At 35.9% G+C, this 21078-nt stretch overlaps 1 protein-coding gene across 2 annotated transcripts in view; it reads left to right on the top strand.

Moving 5' to 3' along the window:
- Window positions 1-6091: 6091 nt before the first annotated feature.
- Window positions 6092-21078, top strand: part of LOC123541424 (myotubularin-related protein 9-like) — a 53633-nt gene continuing 38646 nt past the window's right edge. Inside the window, exon 1 of one of the 2 annotated variants that reach the window (XM_045326885.2) lies at window positions 6092-6253. The gene's annotated coding sequence lies outside the window, so the exon portion shown is untranslated. The remainder of the gene's footprint in view (window positions 6254-21078) is intronic. The other variant, XM_045326886.2, reaches the window with a different exon arrangement.

Below are 21078 nucleotides of genomic sequence, written 5' to 3' on the forward strand. Positions count from 1 at the left end.
AAAACTATCTTAGTTTCACCAAAACAACAGACAAAAAATATACGAATATAGTGATTTTATTTGAGTATTTTTTTATGTGAATGATACTGTCTACTGCCAATTACTCGCGCGAGTGTAGGCATGACCTGGTAAATGCTGGAAATGTTAGTATAAAGTTCCAGACAGTGACAAAACATGAAAAATTATCAGATACAGTGAGGCTGGATTGAAAGTAGTTGAAATATTCTGTAATAAGTAAGAATAGAATTAAAAATAAAATATAAAAGATCAAACAGGGGCACCAGCTGCAAGGGGACCTTGACAGTTTATTATTATGGGAGCAGAAATGGAAGATGTCATTCAAATGCCACATACTGCATGTTTCTAGGTCCAGAAAACCTATAAATACAGTCTATACCTTGCAAATCAGCCTCTGTCTGTTGTCAGTCAAGCCACCTATTTAGGCGTGGAAGTAACATCAAATTTATCTTGGTCTCCTCATGTAAATAAAGTTTCTAATAAAGCTAGTCAGAGCTCAGGTTTCTTAAAACGTAACATACATTCTTCCAAAAGTTATACAAAGGCAGCTGCTTATAATACTATTGTAAGACCAACTTTAGAATACTGTTCTAGTGTATGGGATCCTTATCATCAGAAGGACGTAGAAAAACTAGAAAACATTCAAAGACAAGCTGCACAATTTGTAACATATAATTTATAGCAAGACCCCGTTTACAGTCACAAATGTCATAAAAGACTTAAATTGGAATACATTGCAGTTTAGAAGACAATATAATAGACTAATCTTATTTCACAAAATGGTTTAAAGTTGATTGACTGGGGAGACTGCGTTTTTGGAACGTGACATTCCCTTTTTGATATTTACCCTTAATTGTTTTTATTATCCTGCAGATGTTGATCCAAAGCAATATGTTACACCCTACATTAGACAGCCCAGGAGTACAATCATCTGGCATTTCAGATTTCATCTACTACAGGAACGGTCAGTGGCAAAAAAACTTATTTTAAGTTTTATATCTAGCAAGTACATAACCTAAGCTTTCATTTGATACTAATTTTATTAAATTTGATCAAGAAATAAAGAAATAAATGGGTACTGCAGCATGGCCGGATTTTTCAATAAATTCTTTACTGGATAGAAAGGACGGCCGGATTTTACAGTTTGCCATAAAAAAGTTAGAAACGCTCCTGTGACACCCAACTCATACTCACTGTCAACGATCTAGCCAAAGGCCTCAACAGTAACCAACAAATTGATGCAATCCTGTTAGACTTCAGCAAAGCTTTCGACAAAGTCAGCCATAACCGTCTCCTACTTAAGCTTAATCACTATGGAATTAGGGGCAGCATTCACTCCTGGATAGCCGACTTCCTCCAGTGTCACACACAACAGGTAGTTCTCGACGGTGCCAACTCTGAGATCTCCCCCGTCACATCTGGTGTCCCGCAGGGCAGCGTCTTAGGACCCCTTCTCTTCCTCACATTAATGACCTGCCATCATGCGTCAAGTCAACTGTCCGCCTGTTCACAGATGACTGTTTGATGTACAGAAAAATCACAAGCCAGGAAGACGCCAGACAACTACAAGATGACCTTGACCATCTTCAAGACTGGGAGCGAGAGTGGCACATGGCTTTCAGTCCTGAAAAATGTGAAGTTCTCCATGTAACCAACAAACGAAAACCAGTCAGCATCACTTACAACATCCACAAGACACCACTGAAACCCACTGTTGCAGCTAAATATCTTGGAGTATCCATCACACCTGATCTGTCCTGGAAAACACATATTGATAACGGTATGACTGAATAGCGAAATCTAGTAGATTTCGCGAAATCTGATCAAATTAGCGAAATCTAGACATAAAATGTAAACTAATGAATATTTTTAAAAATCCTTTTAAGCTTTTATTAAAAATATAAATCTACATGTTTATGTCAATTTTCAAGAAAAAATATTTGTATTTAGGGTGATTTTGAAGCGAAAAACGTATACGGGTCTAGATTTCGCCCGATTCTACATGCGCGGAAATCTCAAGTGACAGGTAAAATCAAGACATAAAATTGAAAGTGATGAATTTTCTTTTTACATCTTTTTAGGCTTTTATTAAGAATATATTTCTCAGTTTGCATGTCAATTTTCAAGAGAAAATATTTATATATAAGGTGGTTTTGAAACGAAAAACATATACGGGTGTTGATTTCGCTAGACTCTATATGCAAAGAAATCTCAAGTGACAAGTAAAATCAAGACATCAAATTTAAAATGATGATTTCTTTAAAAATCCTGTTTAGCTTTTATTCAGAACATATGTCTTAGTGTGCATGCCAATTTTCAAGAAAAAATATTTATATATAGTTTGGTTATAAAACGAAAAACTTATACGGGTGTTGATTTCGCCAGATTTTATATGCGAAGAAATCTCAAGTGACCGGCAAAATCAAGACATAAAATCTAAAGTGATGAATACTTTTCAAAATCCTTTTAAGCTTCTATTAAGAATATATTTCTACGTGTGCATGTCAATTTTCAAGGGGAAAAAACTTATACTTAGTAATAATTAGAAACGAAAAATATATACGGGTGTTGATTTTGCCAGATAGTCAGTGACGTGCAAAATCAAGTCATAAAATATAATCAAATTAGCGAAATCTAGACATAAAATGTAAACTAATGAATATTTTTTAAAATCCTTTTAAGCATTTATCAGGAATATAAATCTACGTTTGCATGTCAATTTTCAAGAAAAAATATTTATATTTAGGGTGGTTTTGAAGCGCAAAACATATACGGGTCTTGATTTCGCCATATTCTACACGCCCGGAAATTTCGAGTGACAGGTCAAATCAAGACATTAATTTTAAAGTGATGGATATTTTTTGAAAATCCTTTTAAGCTTTTATCAAGAATATATTTCTACGTGTGCATGTCAGTTTTCAGGAAAAAATATTAATATTTAGTATGATTGATATTAATATTTTATCATGACGAAAATAATCCCAGATGTATCTAGATAATGCGATTGTGTTTTACGCCCGTTCCAACAATTTTCAAAGAACTGTAATCCGTTGATATACAGAGTCTATCATTTTCTACAAAAAAAAATGATTTCTGTAAGTTAAATATTTTCAACACAATATACTCAACAACTAATCTTACCTCGTAGAAGATACAACGGTCGTCACACTGGTCGGCACATACAGTTGATTAGTTAATCAAATTAAATTTAATCCAGTTAGCTGAGCGGGGATAAACGATAATTTAATTAAAGGTAGTTTTCTCACACGTTTGAAGAGGTGCAAAATGCAGCAGGTAATCATTCGGTCAAAAGTGTGCAGATTTATATCATCCGACAATTATTAGATTATTACATGTAACAAACGGTAATTATTCAGATTTGCAATTTATTTTTCATTAACACATTTTCTATACGAAAACGTCTTTCTAAGTATTAAATTGAAGTTATATGTTTAGGATATTGCCCATTTTCTTATATTCATTGATATATGCATTCTTTCTCTAATTATTGTTGAATACAATTTCTTTCATGTATTAAACAATTTAGATGATGATTGGTAAATATGACTCGTGCAAACATAAACACGAGGTGTTGATTAAAATTGCATACAAGCCGTTACATAATTATAATGTAGGGGATTATATTAATACAAGCTGATCAGCTTGATTATGTTTTGAGTGATTTTTGCATAATTACTAGAATCTATTTATGGCTTTGATTATAAAAAAATCATGGCATACAATTTGTGTATTGTGTTGTATAATGCCGACGCGTGCATTGCATGTAACACAGTCCCACAGCAACATGGTCCAATTATTTTCACATCTTCCATAATTCATTGTATTACCCTTTTTATGAAATAAGTAATAACTTTAAAACCTAACTTAGATTTAATATCGGAATAATGCATCAAGATACACCCGTATACGTTTGTTTTTTTCAAAACAATACTATTTTTCGACATATAAGTGTGGAATTATATTCTCAATAATTCAAATTTTACGATTTGATTTTGCTTCCGCGCAGAATAGGACGAAATCAACACTCGCATTGGATTTTCTTTTCAAAACCTTACTAAATATAAATATTTTTTCTTGAAACTTGACATGGACACGTAGAAATACATTCCTAATAAAAGCACAAAAGGATATTTTAAAATATTCATTACTTTAGATTATATGTCTTGATTTTGCCTGACACTGAGATTTCTGCGCATACAGAATCAGGCGAATTCAAGACCCGCATACGCTTTCTTTTCAAAACAATACTAAATATTATTCTTTTCTCTTGAAACTTAGAAATATGTTCCTAATTAAAGCTCAAAGGATTCTTTTTAAAAATATTCATTCTTTAAGATTTTAAGATTTGATATAAAATCTGGCGAAATCAACATCCGTATAAGTTTTTCGTTTATTAATCATATTAAATATTAATATTTGTTCCTGAAAATTGATATGCACGCATACAACTATATTCTTGATGAAAGCTTAAAAGAATTTCCAAAAAATATCCATCAATTTAAATTTTATGTCTTGATTTTACCTGTCGCTTGAGGTTTCCGCGCATGTAGAATCGGGCGAAATCAAGACCCGTATGTTTTGCGCTTCAAAACTACCCTAAATATAAATATTTTTTTCTTGAAAATTGACATGCAAACGTAGATTTATATTCCTGATAAATATTTAAAAGGATTTTAAAAATTATTCATTACTTTAAATTTTATGACTTGATTTTGCATGTCACTGACTATCTGGCAAAATCAACACCCGTATTTTTCGTTTCTAATTATTACTAAGTATAAGTATTTTTTTCTTGAAAATTGACATGCACACTTAGAAATATATTCTTAATAGAAGCTTAAAAGGATTTTGAAAAAGTATTCATCACTTTAGATTTTATGTCTTGATTTTGCTTGTCACTTGAGATTTCTTTGGATCTCAGTGTAAGTTCTTGCGAAATCTAGACCCGTATACGTTTTTCGCTTCAAAATCACCCTAAATACAAATATTTTTTCTTGAAAATTGACATACACACGAAGATTTATATTTTTAATAAAAGCTTAAAAGGATTTTTAAAAATATTCATTAGTTTACATTTTATGTCTAGATTTCGCTAATTTGATTAGATTTCGCGAAATCTACTAGATTTCGCTATTCAGTCATACCCTATTGATAACATCACTAAAAAGGCAAATTCCACCATGTCTTTAAACCGCAGAAATATCGGCTCAAGTCCACCACGTGCCAAAGCAACAGCCTACAAGACCTATGTCCGTCCGATCGTAGAGTATGCATCAATAGTCTGGTCCCCGTACGCCGAGACCCACATCAACCAGCTGGAGATGATACAACGTAGAGCAGCCAGGTTCATCAAACGAGACTATCAACGAACAAGCTCCGTCACTGCTATGCTGTAGGATCTCCAGTGGGATACTCTACAACATAGATGTAATGTAGCTAGGGAAACTATGCTGTACAAGATCAACCACAAATTAGTTGACATCAAACCCGATCCACCATTCTGTCAATCTAGGTCATCCAGGTTCAATGATCAGCAATACACACAGATCTCCTGTTCCAAGTCTTCATATCAACACAGCTTTTTCCCAGCTTCGGTCATCATCTGGAACCGATTGCCTCAGTGTGCCGTGAACCAGTCCACCTTAGAGGGCTTCAAGACTGTCATGGCTGGTATACACACCTTGTAACGTCGACGCTGAATTTTTATCAGATTTTAAAGTTTGTACATAGAGAGACCTTTAGACTGTACATAGTCCACCTTCAGCTGCGCATGCACGGTATTTAAACATAAATCGCGAGTATACTCTACACAGAGTGAGGCGATCACTGAAGATGATGATGATGAAGTTGCAAAGCCTTTCTTACCTGAAGCGGCGTTAATTTTCGTTTGGACAACTCATTTGCGCTGGTTTTTTGATGACGTTGCTATCTGCGTTTCCCCACAGTGTTTTTATTTACCTCTCAACTTTGATCAGAAATCGGTAATTTGGAGAAATAAATAAAGAACATAATCTAGTCAACCTCGTCTCTGAAACAAACAATACTACCGGCATTTACTTCCGGTTGAATATCCTAATTGCATTTTGACTGATTTCGGGCTGATTTTACCAAATTTTGTAATAGTTTTATTGAAAATTGAGCTGATACATATCAAACATTTTTTTCTTACATAATATAAGTCCAATTTTCTCTTCAATGTCGCTGGTTGACTTGTGTAAGTAACGTTTATGTGACTTACTTTTCGGACTGTTGGATATTCGGACAGTTCATTTTGTAACAGATTTTTTATAGAGTCGCCTCATGCTTAACAGTTGTGGTATAAATGTATGTCGCCCAAGACTTTACAACAATATTCATCTTTCAATATATTGTTTATCAAGAGATTTAACTTTGTATAATTGTCTGCACATGTCAGTGAAAGTGGGCGTGTGACCATATTATTATTTATTACAGATGCGCGGTATTACCGGTATACCGGTAACTGTGGTACCATTTTCCCATGGTACGATACCGCGATACTATCGGGAGAATACCGTTATTTTATCAACATTATCCCTGCTTTTGTTTATTTTTAATTTACACTGTCTATGTAACCTACCGTTATGTACAGTAAATTACATCGTGCATGATTTTCTGATTTTTTATCTCTGGAATTCCCATGCTACTATTATTAGTTTCCAAAAATAACCACCCAATGGTACAATTGAACATGCATGATCGACCACATGATCCCCAATCAAAACCATCGAAAACCTCCGGACTATTCCGTATAGATGGATGACCTCATGGGCGCACTTGATTTTACTTTGAGTGTGGTAAATTTGGCGAGTCCCGACTTCTTGCTTGAATGATGATAGTTTAAACTTTTCCAGTATGTATTTGCACGTATTAAAAAAGAAATATATAGTATGGAAAAAGTTGAGTCGAAATTTATTATTTTTTTGTTTGAAAATGATTTGATGAAGCCTTCATACTATTTGTAAATGTTACTGGGTTATCATACAGGTGCGAATTTCAAACAAGCCTGACCTATACATGTGACCCAGAGTGCTTCCCTAGAGACAATATGGCCTCTTCCGACGAATACACGCTAGTCAGAAGTCAAGTTATTATTCCAGTCTATTATTTTTTTTAATCTAGTCAAGTAACTAGTCTTTGTTGTTGCTCTTAATAAATTCTTTCTTTCTGAGAGTTTTTCAATATTTTTATGACCACTACCATAGCTGTAAATCTTACTATAAAAATAGTGGTATACCATGGTATCTTTTTGAAGGCGGTACCCAGCCCTTATATTAACATGTAGTAAGTGTTAATCACATGTGACAGTTGTGTCAGTCAGTATCCATACCCATACAATAGGTGTTTTGGAAGCGTTTCTAATTTTGGCATTGGGTATAACTTTGTTAACCTTTAGCCTGCAGGCTGCAAGTAATTTTGCCTTTGTGACCAGTGCAGACCAAGATCAGCCTGCACATCCATGCAGGCTGATCATGTCAGATCTGCACTGTTCGCTATTCAGTCAGTAAATTTTCAGTGAACACCCTTTCGAATAATGAATGGTACTGCCCAAATTAAATGATATACCAGTCCATTTTAGAAATGGAAGTGTCTAGCCATCCGGTAGCCAGACGCCTAGCCTGCGTTCTAGCTGTCCAGTTACCGGACGGCTAGCAAATCCTCAGGGGATTTTCTAGCCGTCCAGTAATAGATTTCCTAATGAATAAATAATGATACCTGTTATTTACTAAAGATATCGATACTTATCTGCAAACAAAATTTTGTGTGAATACATACTAAAGATTTACTTTTAATCGTCGATGAAATGAAAGTTTGCCGAAATCAATATTGGCGAGATCGCTGTGACGTCACTCATTAAAATCTGTCCATCTAGCGGCAGGCAAAACAATGTTTTCATGGGATCGGAATTTTTAAATTTTAACAACTTTTTCACTGGATTTTCAAAATTAAAACAGTTTTGAATAACAATTTTCATATTTTAGTATTCAAATATTTTTTAAATGAATAACTGTTTGAAATGACATTTAACTTCAATAGCGGCAGTGCGATGTTCAAAACTTTTAAAGCTTTCCATTCATCAAAAAAATATTTATAAATTTGTGTTTTAAGAATTAAAGTTTAGGCCGAACTAAGAAAAACATCACTTTTTACAAAATAACATGGATGTTCGGCGATCAATGTTTTATCATTTCTAAAAATAGAATATCAACGGATTTGTATACAAACATGATCTCATTCGTTTTATCGGCTGAAAAATCAGTAAACTGGTAAGAGATGATGAAAAATATACTTTGGTATGTATTCACATAATATTTTGTTTACAGATAAGTACTGATATTTTAAGTAAATCAAAGTTAAAACTATATAAAATCATTACTTATTCATTAAGAAATCAATTACCGGATGGCTAGAACCCAGGCTAGGCATCCGGTTACCGGACGGCTAGACACTTCCTTTAGAAATACAGTAGGGTAAAGGTTAAAAGACTCTAGAGATCACGTTGACTGTTTAAGACATTAAATCAGTAGACATTATTTAGATATTAAAACAACACTGCAACAAATGATTAATGATAATATTTATAGTCGGTTCAAAAGCACCTGGAGTGCTTATGTTGTATTGTTACTTATCTTGCCGACTCTGTCACTCAACATAAAATTTATCTTGTCTTGTCTTATTACAGTTTTTTAATTTGTTAAATTCAATAATTAATTCATCATTTGCAGAACAGATGAATCATAGGAATGCACAGAAAACTTATACATTCACACCTTAATTAGTTAATTATTATACCTTAAGTAATATTGTGTTAAATTAAAAGGGGATTTCTATCAGTTCTCTTATTTTCAGTGTACCATATCTTCCAATGCAACATGTCTTTAAAACTTCTGTCAAAATTCAAAATTTGGCACAACTACATTTGACTGCTTTTAAACAACGGCAGTTACTTGATGAGCAGCATTGTTTTTAACACAAATTTTATCAGATGTATAGTAAAGCAACTTAAAAATCTAAATATCTAAAATATGATACAATAGTTTAATAGAAAAATACATAATTTAGACATAAATTGATTATGTAACCCCCATGGACAGGCTAGGCATTGTAGACTCAGAAATGACATCTTCTTATAATACAGTTTCCAGCCAAAAAAAAAAAAATAGAATTGCATACCTACCTACCCAACTTTAAAAAGTAGGGTCAGGCAGGAGACAGCAAACAAAGACTTTTTAGCTCGACTATTCGAAGAATAAGTAGAGCTATCCTACTCACCACGGCATCGGTGTCGGCATCACACCTTGGTTAAGTTTTTCGTACCAGTCCACATTTTGACAAAGTCTTTTGAGATAAAGCTTTGAAACTTTCAACACTTGTTTACCATCATCTTGGCCAGTTATAGGCAAGAGCACATGACTCCATCAAGGATTTTGGTTGAATTATGGCCCCTTTTGACTTAGAAATCATGGTTAAGTTTTTCCTACCAGTTCATATTTTGACAAAGTCTTTTAAGATAAAGCTTTGAAACTTTCAACACTTGTTTACCATCACAATGTCCAGTTATAGGCAAGAGTACATAACTCCATCAAGGATTTTGGCTGAATTATGGCCCCTTTTGACTTAGAAATCATGGTTAAGTTTTTCGTACCAGTTCATATTTTTAGCTCGACTATTCGAAGAATAAGTAGAGCTATCCTACTCACCACGGTGTCGGCGTCACACCTTGGGTTAAGTTTTTCGTACCAGTCCACATTTTGACAAAGTCTTTTGAGATAAAGCTTTGAAACTTTGAACACTTGTTTACCATCATCATGGCCAGTTATAGGCAAGAGCACATAACTCAGTCAAGGATTTTGGCTGAATTATGGCCTCTTTTGACTTAGAAATCATGGTTAAGTTTTTCGTACCAGTTCATATTTTGACAAAGTCTTTTGAGATAAAGCTTTGAAACTTTCAACACCTGTTTACCATCTCCATGTCCAGTTATAGGCAAGAGCACATAACTCCATCAAGGATTTTGGCTGAATTATGGCCCTTTTTGACTTAGAAATCTGGGTTAATATTTCGTACCAGTTCATATTTTGACAGTCTTTTGAGATAAAGCTTTGAAACTTTCAACACCTGTTTACCATCACCATGTCCAGTTATAGGCAAGAGTACATAACTCCATCAAGGATTTTGGCTGAATTATGGCCCTTTTTGACTTAGAAATCTGGGTTAATATTTCGTACCAGTTCATATTTTGACAAAGTCTTTTGAGATAAAGCTTTGAAACTTTCAACACCTGTTTACCATCACCATGTCCAGTTATAGGCAAGAGTACATAACTCCATCAAGGATTTTGGCTGAATTATGGCCCATTTTGACTTAGAAATCTTTGTTAAGTTTTTCGTACCAGTTCATATTTTTTATAAAGTGTTTGACATAATGGCTTTGAAACTTTTATCACTAGTTTAGTATAATAGTCTCTATCTGTAGGAAAGAGAACATAACTCTGTCATATATTTTGGCTGAATTATGGTCCTTTTTGGATTTTGAAATTGGTTCTGTTTTCATACAAGTCCATGTTTTGTCAAAACTATTTGACATATGGCTTTTAAACTTTGAACACTTGTTTATCATTATGATTTCCATCTGTAGGCAAGAGTACATAACTATTTTGACTGAATTATGGCCCTTTTTGGACTTTGAAATTGGCTCATATATTGCCATTTAGTGCAAGACTTATCAAAATCAAAGTAATACAAGAACTTTGTTTGTTAAATCTATTTATTTCTTTTGTCTGAATATCCGTGGAAATATTTTGACCCCATTCTTCAATCAGTTCTTCGAATAGTCGAGCGCGCTATCATCAGACAGCTCTTGTTTGTAAAGTGTTTGACATATGGCTTTGAAACTTTTATCACTTGTTTAGTATAATAGTCTCTATCTGTAGGAAAGAGAAAATAACTCTGTCATCTATTTTGGCTGAATTATGGCCCTTTTTGGACTTTGAAATTGGTTCTGTTTTCATACAAGTCCATGTTTTGTCAAAACTATTTGACATAAGGTACATAGTCTCTATCTGTAGGAAAGAGAACATAACTCTGTCATCTATTTTGGCTGAATTATGGTCCTTTTTGGATTTTGAAATTGGTTCTGTTTTCATACAAGTCCATGTTTTGTCAAAACTATTTGACATATGGCTTTTAAACTTTGAACACTTGTTTATCATTATGATTTCCATCTGTAGGCAAGAGTACATAACTATTTTGACTGAATTATGGCCCTTTTTGGACTTTGAAATTGCCTCATATATTGCCATTTAGTGCAAGACTTATGGAAATCAAAGTAATACAGGAACATTGTTTGTCTAATCTATTTATTTCTTTTGTCTGAATATCCGTGGAAATATTTTGACCCCATTCTTCAATCAATTCTTCGAATAGTCGAGCGTGCTGTCATCAGACAGCTCTTGTTTTAAATGTGGCCTCAGATAGAAAATTAGTTAAAGAAGTAATAGCAAGCTAGAAGCAAGCTTTACAGTTACTGTAGTCAAAGAGCTATAAAAATAAATAGATCGGCAACTTGAAAGGCATGTAGAGCAAATCTCGCCAATATTACATGGGAACTGAATGAGATCACGTTTTACCAGTATATGAAACTGACAGCAGAAGGATAAAAATTTGTGTTGTGAAAAACTTTCTATCAGATTGCTTGTTTATAATGATAATGGTGTCTTTTTAATGTTATTAGTATAAATTTTCTACACGGGGAAGAAATGAATTTATGATTGGAAGTCTGAGAAGTCAACAGTTGTCATTTGAAAATTGGAGCTGATTCAGTTCATTACGTGTCGGCTGTATCGCCAGTGTAATAATTTAATAAGAGTCTGTTGATTTGATCACGATGAAGTCAGCAAACGCTTCAATAAGATAACGCGCTGACACGAGCTTACGCGAGATTATCTCCTGTTGCCATTCTTTGTATTTTATACTTCTTTGCTGTAGTATACTTCAGTACATTAGTAGATTTGAGATATTTGGCTTGAATTACCAAGGTGCACCTAGTGGATAGGAAGTCATTTCTCAGCAGTGAAAAGAGAATGTCATGCGATCACTCAAAATACTTTATCACTTCAAAATTCTAAAAGAGATTTCCACTTAGTTAAAAATTAATGATTATACGAATAAAAGTTGGAAATTGGAATAGTTTTTAGGTCAACTAAAATTATTCAAATGCTATTGTTTCACCTTTTTGTCTGTGTCGGCATCTGTATCACAAAAATACGAGGCCTAATTAATGCTTTCAAGCTTAACACATGTATTCTACATCTGATATAAGATGCTGACTTCAAATCACTTGCCCCTCACCGATGTGGGTTTGAGCCTCACTCTGGATGTTAAATTCTTCACGTGAGGAAGCCATTCAGCTGGCTTACAGAAGGTTTGTGGTTCAACCCAGGTTCCTGCCTGTGATGAAACAATGCACAGAGGGGCACCTGGGGTCTTCCTCCACCATCAAAGCTGGAAAGTTGCCATATGACCTATAATCGTTTTTAATTAGCGTTTCAGATTAAAGTTTTGTCAGGCCTCGACCTTAGCGGTGGACCGTTGGACCGACACAACCAAAATATTGGCAGGTCCACTAACTACCAAAAGTTGGGTAGACCGACGGTCAACCAATTTTCAGTCACGGTCTGCAAGTAAAATAAAACCCTTAAAAGTGAAAAATAAGAGGAAAAAATCGTACCCATATTGGCGAATTCACAAAACAAAAGTTGATTTTGCCTTAAGTACGGCATTCTACAGTTATAAGCATTGGCGAGTTAAAGTCAGGATAGCACGAATAGACTACTCCACCGATCGGGCAAGTGGTTTTTACGTGGTAACTTTACCAAATTGAGAAATTACATCAGGCAAAATTACCTGGGTTGACTGGAATTTACCCGCGAATCGTAAAAATATCAAAACGTCATGCTGGTAATTTTCCATTCCACAAGCACGTGCGCCCTATCATAATATCTAATTATGTCTCCCCCAGGAGACATATTGTTTTTGCCCTGTCCGTCCGTCCGTCCGTACGTCACACTTCATTTCCGAGCAATAACTGGAGAACCATTTGACCTAGAACCTTCAAACTTCATAGGGTTGTAGGGCTGCTGGAGTAGACGTCCCCTATTGTTTTTGGGGTTACTCCGTCAAAGGTCAAGGTCACAGGGGCCTGAACATGGAAAACCATTTCCGGTCAGTAACTTGAGAACCACTTGACCCAGAATGTTGAAACTTCATAGGATGATTGGTCATGAAGAGTAGATGACACCTATCGATTTTGGGGTCATTCTGTCAAAGGTCAAGGTCACAGGGGCCCGAACATTGAAAACCATTTCCGGTCAGTAACTTGAGAACCACTTGACCCATAATGTTGAAACTTCATAGGATGATTGCTCATGAAGAGTAGATGACCCCTATTGATTTTGGGGTCATTCTGTGAAAGGTCAAGGTCACAGGGGCCTGAACATGGAAAACAATTTCCGATTGATAACTAGAGAACCACTTGACCCAGAATGTTGAAACTTCATAGGATAATTGTACATGCAAAGTAGATGACACCTATCGATTTTGGGGTCACTCCATTAAAGGTCAAGGTCACAGGGGCCTGAACATTGAAAACCATTTCCGGTCAGTAACTTGAGAACCACTTGACCCAGAATGTTGAAACTTCATAGGATGATTGGACATGAAGAGTAGATGACCCCTATTGATTTTGGGGTCACTCCATCAAAGGTCAAGGTCACAGGGGCCTGAACATTGAAAACCATTTCCGATCAATAACTAGAGAACCACTTGACCCAGAATGTTGAAACTTCATAGGATGATTGATCATGAAGAGTAGATGACCTCTATTGATTTTGGGGTCACTCTGTCAAAGGTCAAGGTCACAGGGGCCTGAACATTGAAAACCATTTCCGATCAATAACTAGAGAACCACTTGACCCAGAATGTTGGAAATTCATAGGATGATTGGTCATAAAGAGTAGATGACCCCTATTGATTTTGGGGTCACTCCATCAAAGGTCAAGGTCACAGGGGCCTGAACATGGAAAACCATTTCCGATCAATAACTAGAGAACCATTTGACCCAGATGTTGAAACTTCATAGGATGATTGGACATGCAGAGTAGATGACCCCTATTTATTTTGAGGTCACTTGATCAAAGGTCAAGGTCACAGAAGCCTCAACAGTGACTTGAGAACCACTAGGCCAAGAGTGTTGAAATTTAGCGGAATGATTGGACATGCCAAATAGATGATCCCTATTGCAGCCAACGATCAGTGTCTCTTTGACTTTCGCTCCTGACCCCTATTGACTTCTTGCCTATAGGACTTTGCATTTGGGGAGACATGCGCTTTTTTACAAAAGCATTTTCTAGTTTACATCGCGGTTACTTTTGACACAAAAAACGCGCGTAGTGCATTCATTAGCTCGACTATTCGAAGAATAGTCTAGCTATCTACTCACCCTGGCGTCGGCGTCGGCGTCGGCGTCGGCATCACACCTTGGTTAAGTTTTTGCATGCAAGTACATACAGCCATCAATTAAAGGCATATAGCTTTGAAACTTATTTTTTCTTTTTCTAGGTCAATTACCAACCTCTCTGGGTCAAGTCCCATAACTCTGACATGTATTTTGAGCAAATTATGGCCCCTTTTGGTTAAAGTTTTACATGCAAGTTACTATCTCCAAAACTGATGCAGATATTGTTTTGAAACTTCATATGTGTCTTCGGGGTTATAAAACTAGTTGATAGCAGCAAGTCCCATAACTCTGACTTTCATTTTGGCCAAATTATGCCCCCTTTTGGACTTAGAAAATTCTGGTTAAAGTTTTGCGTGCAAGTACATACAGCTATTTATAAAAGGCATATAGATTTGAAACTTATTTTTTCTTTTTCTGGATCAATTACCAACCTCACTGGGTCAAGTCCCATAACTCTGACATGTTTTTTGAGCAAATTATGCCCCCTTTTATTATCTCCAAAACTAATGCAGATATTGATTTGAAACTTCACATGTGTCTTCGGGGTTATAAAATTAGTTGATAGCAGCAAGTCCCATAACTCTGACCTTCATTTTGGCCAAATTATTTCCCCTTTTGGACTTAGCAAAGTCTGGTTAAAGTTTTGCGTGCAAGTACATACAGCTATTACTAAAAGGCATATAGATTTGAAACTTATTTTTTCTTTTTCTAGATCAATTACTAACCTCACTGGATCAAGTCCCTTAACTCTGGCATGTATTTTGGGCAAATTATGCCCCCTTTTGGACTTAGAAAATTCTGGTTAAAGTTTTACATGCAAGTTTCTATCTCCAAAACTAATGCAGATATTGAATTGAAACTTCACATGTGCCTTCGGGGTTATAAAACTAGTTGATAGCAGCAAGTCCCATAACTGATATGCATTTTGGTCAAAATATTCCCCCTTTTGAACTTAAAAATCTTTTGATATTTAACCTTTTTGGGTAATATTTTCCTGCTTCTGGGACAATATTTCGAATAGTCGAGCTTGGCTGTCTTACGGACAGCTCTTGTTTTTTAATATAATCGCTTCAAATTTTCAACACTGCTTGAGAACTAATACAGTTAGAATTCTATAACAATTTTAATAAGATATCGACAGGAATTTAGGCAAAATTCTTTAAAAACGATCAAATTTTCATATAATGTTTTGTAAAATTTCAAACAGCGCGATCTTGATTATTAGTCCCCTACTGGTTGAAAACCAGTTTTGGGGACTATAGGAATGCTCTTTTCCGTCATTCCGTCATTCCGTCATTCTGTCATTCCGTCATTCCGTCCGTCCGCAATTTCGTGTCCGGTCCATAACTCTGTCATCCATGAAGGGATTTTAATATTACTTGCACAAATGTTCCCAATGATGAGACGACGTGTCATGCGCAAAACCCGGACCCCTAGCTCAAAGGTCAAGGTCACAACAGGAGGTCAAAGGTCAACAGGGCTTTTTTCCTGTCCGGTCCACTACTCTCCCATCCTTGAAGGAATTTTAGTATTACTTGGCACAAATGTTCCCCATGATGGGATGATGTGTCATGCACAAAACCTGGGCCCCTAGCTTAAAGGTCAAGGTCACAATTGGAGGTCAAAGGTCAACAAGGCTTTTTTCCTGTCCGGTCCATAACTCTCCCATCTATGAAGGGATTTTAATATTACTTGGCACAAATGTACCTCATAATAAGACGATGTGTCATGCACAACTTTCAGACCCCTAGCTCAAAGGTCAAGGTCACACTTAGCAGTCAAATGTTAACATAGCATGAACAGGGTCTGTTTCGTGTCCGGTCTATAACTCTGACATTCATTAAGGGATTTTAATATCACTTAGCACAAGTGTTCCCCATGATGAGACGACGTGTCATGCACAAATCCCGGACCCCTAGCTTAAAGGTCAAGGTCACAATTGGGGGTCAAAGGTCAACAGTTTTTTTCCTGTCCCGTCCATAACTCTGCCATCCATGAAGGGATTTTAATATTACTTGGCACAAATGTTTCCCATGATGAGACGACGTGTCATGCGCAAACCCAGTACCCTAGCTTAAAGGTCAAGGTCACACTTTGAGATCAAAGGTCAAGAGGATTTTTTTCCTGTCCGGCCTATAACTTTGTCATGCAAAGCAGGATTTAGATATCAGTTGGCACAAATATTCCCCTGGATGAGACAACATGTCATGCGCAAGAACCAGGTCCCTAGCTCTAAGGTCAAGGTCATATTTAGAGGTCAAAGGTCAAATTCAAGAATGACTTTGTATGGAACATTTCTTCTTCATGCATGGAGGGATTTTGATGTAACTTGGACCAAATGTTCAACACCATGAGGCACCCTTGTTTTTAGAATTACATCCCTTTGTTGTTACTATAAATAGATTTTATTGTAACTTTTTTATTACTGGCGGTAGAGAAAAATCGAGACCACTTTTCTGTGGTACAGCATGCATGTTACATCCAATTTTTAGGTGTATTTTTACCTATCTCTACCTGGTAAAGAGTTTCTTGTGGACTTATATTATTATTATTATTATTTTTTTTTTTTTTAAAGATTAATTTCCCTTTGTTGTTACTATAAATAACTTACATGATAACATTTTTATAATCAGCCCAAAAAATTCAATATGAAAACAACTGTGGGTTTTTATATATGCACATTTTAATCCAAGTGTGTTGTTATAATGTTATAACATATTGTATATGTAGTACAATATTGTTTATACATCATTGACAGATATCAGTTCATTATGTTATACTGCAGTAGAAAAAATTAGGTGCCTTCCAGTAGGGGACTTTGTATTGCATGGCAATACTTCATTCACTTGTTTATTTCTTTCTTAAAGTAAATAAACGGTACAAACTATGGTAATAAAATTCAGACTTTTGACTAGAAAGTACAAAAAACACAATTAAAGAATCTTAAATAATGAAAAAGCGGCAGCAATTTAAATACATGGAGTAAAACGATTTTTGGCAAACTGATTTCTGTTAGCGCGGCAGAATAGGTTACATGACCTCGTGAACGTAAATAGAAATTGTGGTTTTAAAATAAACCAGTATGATGTCGTTGCAGTTTTTAAATGATTCTTTGTACATGTATTTTTTGACACAACACTTTGTTAGATATTCTTCTGAAACAATAATGTAAATTCCTTGAGGGCAAATAGGCCACAGAGGTAGGATATCCACTATTATCGTTCACGGTTTAACACATTCACATGTCAGTTTATTCGGGATATTGCACATTCGCTTTTAAAAAATTAAAGAAAAAACTTTTTTATTGATTTCTTCTCAACAATTTAAGGAATCGAGAAAGTACGATCAGACAGTGATGTGTCACATGGCACGAAAACATGACGTAATGCCATGACAATCTCGGGAAACTATACCTCTTTGATCTCCACTTCAGATGCCATAATATTTAAACCGACACACTTCATTTAGCTCTTTGAGGAGGTGTTAATTGATAATGAAAATAAGGCCAATTACTTAGTTTATCAACAGAATAATAACCAACAATTGTTAATGGGTTTTTTGTTTTTTTTTTGTTTTTTTCTTTTTCAACACGGGTCGGGTGGATGATGATTATTGTGTCCATATTTTGGGACACTTTTCAAAATAATTATTTTCGGGATAACAGATTGCTACAGTCTTCATTTTTAATTATTTTAGAAATAAGTCCTGATACTTTGAGTCATATGAAGTTATGACGTCTACAACATCACAATTTTTATGCCCCCCTTTGAAAAAGGAGGGGTATATTGTTTTGCAGAGGTCGGTTGGTCGGTCGGTCGGTAGGTCTGTCGGTCGGTCGGTCGGAATGTAGACCTATCTGTTTCCGGATGATAACTCAAGAACGTTTAGGCCTAGGATCATGAAAGTTGATAGGGAGGTTGGTCATCACCAGCAGATGACCCCTATTGATTTTGAGGTCTGTATGTCAAAGGTCAAGGTCACAGTGACCCTGAATAGTAAAACGGTTTCCGGATGATAACTCAAGAACACTTGGGCCTAGGATCATGAAAGTTGATAGGGAGGTTGGTAATGACCATAGGATGACCCCTATTGATTTTGAGGTCAGTATGTTAAAGGTCAAGGTCACAGTGACCCTGAACAGTAAAACGGTTTCCGGATGATAACTCAAGAACGCTTGGGCCAAGGGTCACGAAAGTTGATAGGGAGGTTGGTCATCACCAGCAGATGACCCCTATTGATTTTGAGGTCTGTGTATCAACGGTCAAGGTCACAGTGACCCTGAATAGTAAAACGGTTTCTGGATGATAACTCAAGAACTCTTGGGCCTAGGATCATGAAAGTTGATAGGGAGGTTGGTAATGACCATAGGATGACCCCTATTGATTTTGAGGTCAGTATGTTAAAGGTCAAGGTCACAGTGACTCTGAACAGTAAAACAGTTTCCGGATGATAACTCAAGAACGCTTAGGCCTAGGGTCACGAAAGTTGATAGGGAGGTTGGTCATGACCAGCAGGTGACCCCTATTGATTTTGAGGTCAGTATGTCAAAGGTCAAGGTCACAGTGACCAGGAACAGTAAAATGGTTTCCAGGCAATAACTCAAGAACGCTTGGGCCTAGTGTCAAGAAAATTGATTGTTAGGTTGGCCATGACCAGCAGATGACCCCTATTGATTTTGAGGTCATTAGGTCAGAGGTCAAGGTCACATTGGCTAGGAACAGTCAAATGGTTTCTGATCTTGTCCAAAACCATAGGGCCTAGGGCTTTGATATTTGGTATGTAGCAAAATCTAGTGGTCCTCTACCAAGATTGTTCAGATTATTTCCCTGGGGTCAAATATGGCCCCACCCCTTGGGTCACATGGTTTATATAGACTTATATAGGAAAAAAAAATGAAAATCTTGTCCAAACCACAAAGTCTGTGGCTTTGGTATTTTGTAATGTAGCATCATTTAGTGGTTCTCTACCGAGTTTGTTCAAGTTATCCCTCTTGGGTCAAATATGGCCCTGCCTCAGAGGTCAAATGGTTCATATAGACTTATATAGGGAAAAACTTAGAATCTTCATGACCATAACTTACATCATTCAAATTTGGACCACATGTATAGTTTTGAGTGGCAAGATGAACCTTGACATAAGTTGACCTTGATCTTGACCTAGTGACCTACTTTCACATTTCTGTACCTACAGCCTTCAAATTTGGACCACACGCATAGGCTTGTGTACTGAAAAAAACTTTGATCTTGTTATTGACCTAGTGACCTACTGTCACATTTTTGAAGGTACAGGCTTCAAATTTGGACCACATGCATAGTTTTTTGTTCCAAAATAAAATTTGACCTTGATTTTGACCTAGTGACCTACTTTCACATTTCTCAAGCTACAGCCTTCAAATTTGGACCACAAGCATAGTTTTGTGTACTGAAATGAACTTTGATCTTGAGATTGACCTACTGACCTACTTTCACATTTCCAAAGGTACAGGCTTCAAATTTGGACCACTTGCATAGTTTTGTGTTCTGAAATAAAATTTGACCTTGATTTTGACCTAGTGACCTACTTTCACATTTCTCAAGCTACAGCCTTCAAATTTGAACCACATGCATAGTTTTGTGTACCGAAATGAACTTTGATCATGAGACTGACCTAGTGACCTATTTTCACATTTTTGAAGGTACAAATTTGGACTGCATGCATATTTTTGTGTTCTGAATTGAAATTTTACATTGATTTTTATCTATTACCTACTTTCACATTTCTCAAGCTACAGCCTCCATTTGAAGCACATGCATAGTTCTGCCTACCGAAATGAACTTTACCTTGAAATTGACCTAGTGACCTGCTTTCACATTTCTCAAGCGACCGCTTTCAAATTTGGACCACATACACATTGTTTTGTACCTAAATGAAATTTGACCTTGATTTTGACCTTGAGCTAGTATTGAAATTTGGAACATTCAAAAATGGCTCAGTGGATGGCACCAAGATCAATCTGTAATCTCTTGTTAGGTTAATAGGTTAAAGTTCAAGGTCAGATTAAACCAGAATGGTAGAATTTTGTTTACAGTGAGCATATAATTTCTGTTCCTTGTGCAATTACTGAATGCATCAAGGGGGGCATTTCGTGTTCGACGAGCTCTTGTTGTGATAGAATTGGAGGTCCACTAAAGTCTGAGCAGGTCTACTAGATTTTAGCAGTTGGTGGACCTGCTGGCAACTGCTGAAAAAAGTTAAGGTCGAGGCCTGTTTGTACGTAAGGAGGTTTCTCAAAAATTAGTACGCTTAATGCTTTTAAATTTCCTCATGTGGCAAGTCTCATCATTTTGACTTACATTTTAGCTAAAAATGCCCCCTTTTCAACTTAGAATTTTATTAAAGCCTTTTATGTAAGCTAGTAATAGATGGAAGGATTTCAGATAGTCACACTGTCATAAGACAGCTCTTTTTCATTCATATTCCCTAAGGAAACATTGCTAATGAGAAATTTATAATGTCATTGTTACA

Source organism: Mercenaria mercenaria, chromosome 16 (assembly GCF_021730395.1).
Source record: "Mercenaria mercenaria strain notata chromosome 16, MADL_Memer_1, whole genome shotgun sequence".
In the NCBI taxonomy this organism is placed as follows: Eukaryota; Metazoa; Mollusca; class Bivalvia; order Venerida; family Veneridae; genus Mercenaria; species Mercenaria mercenaria.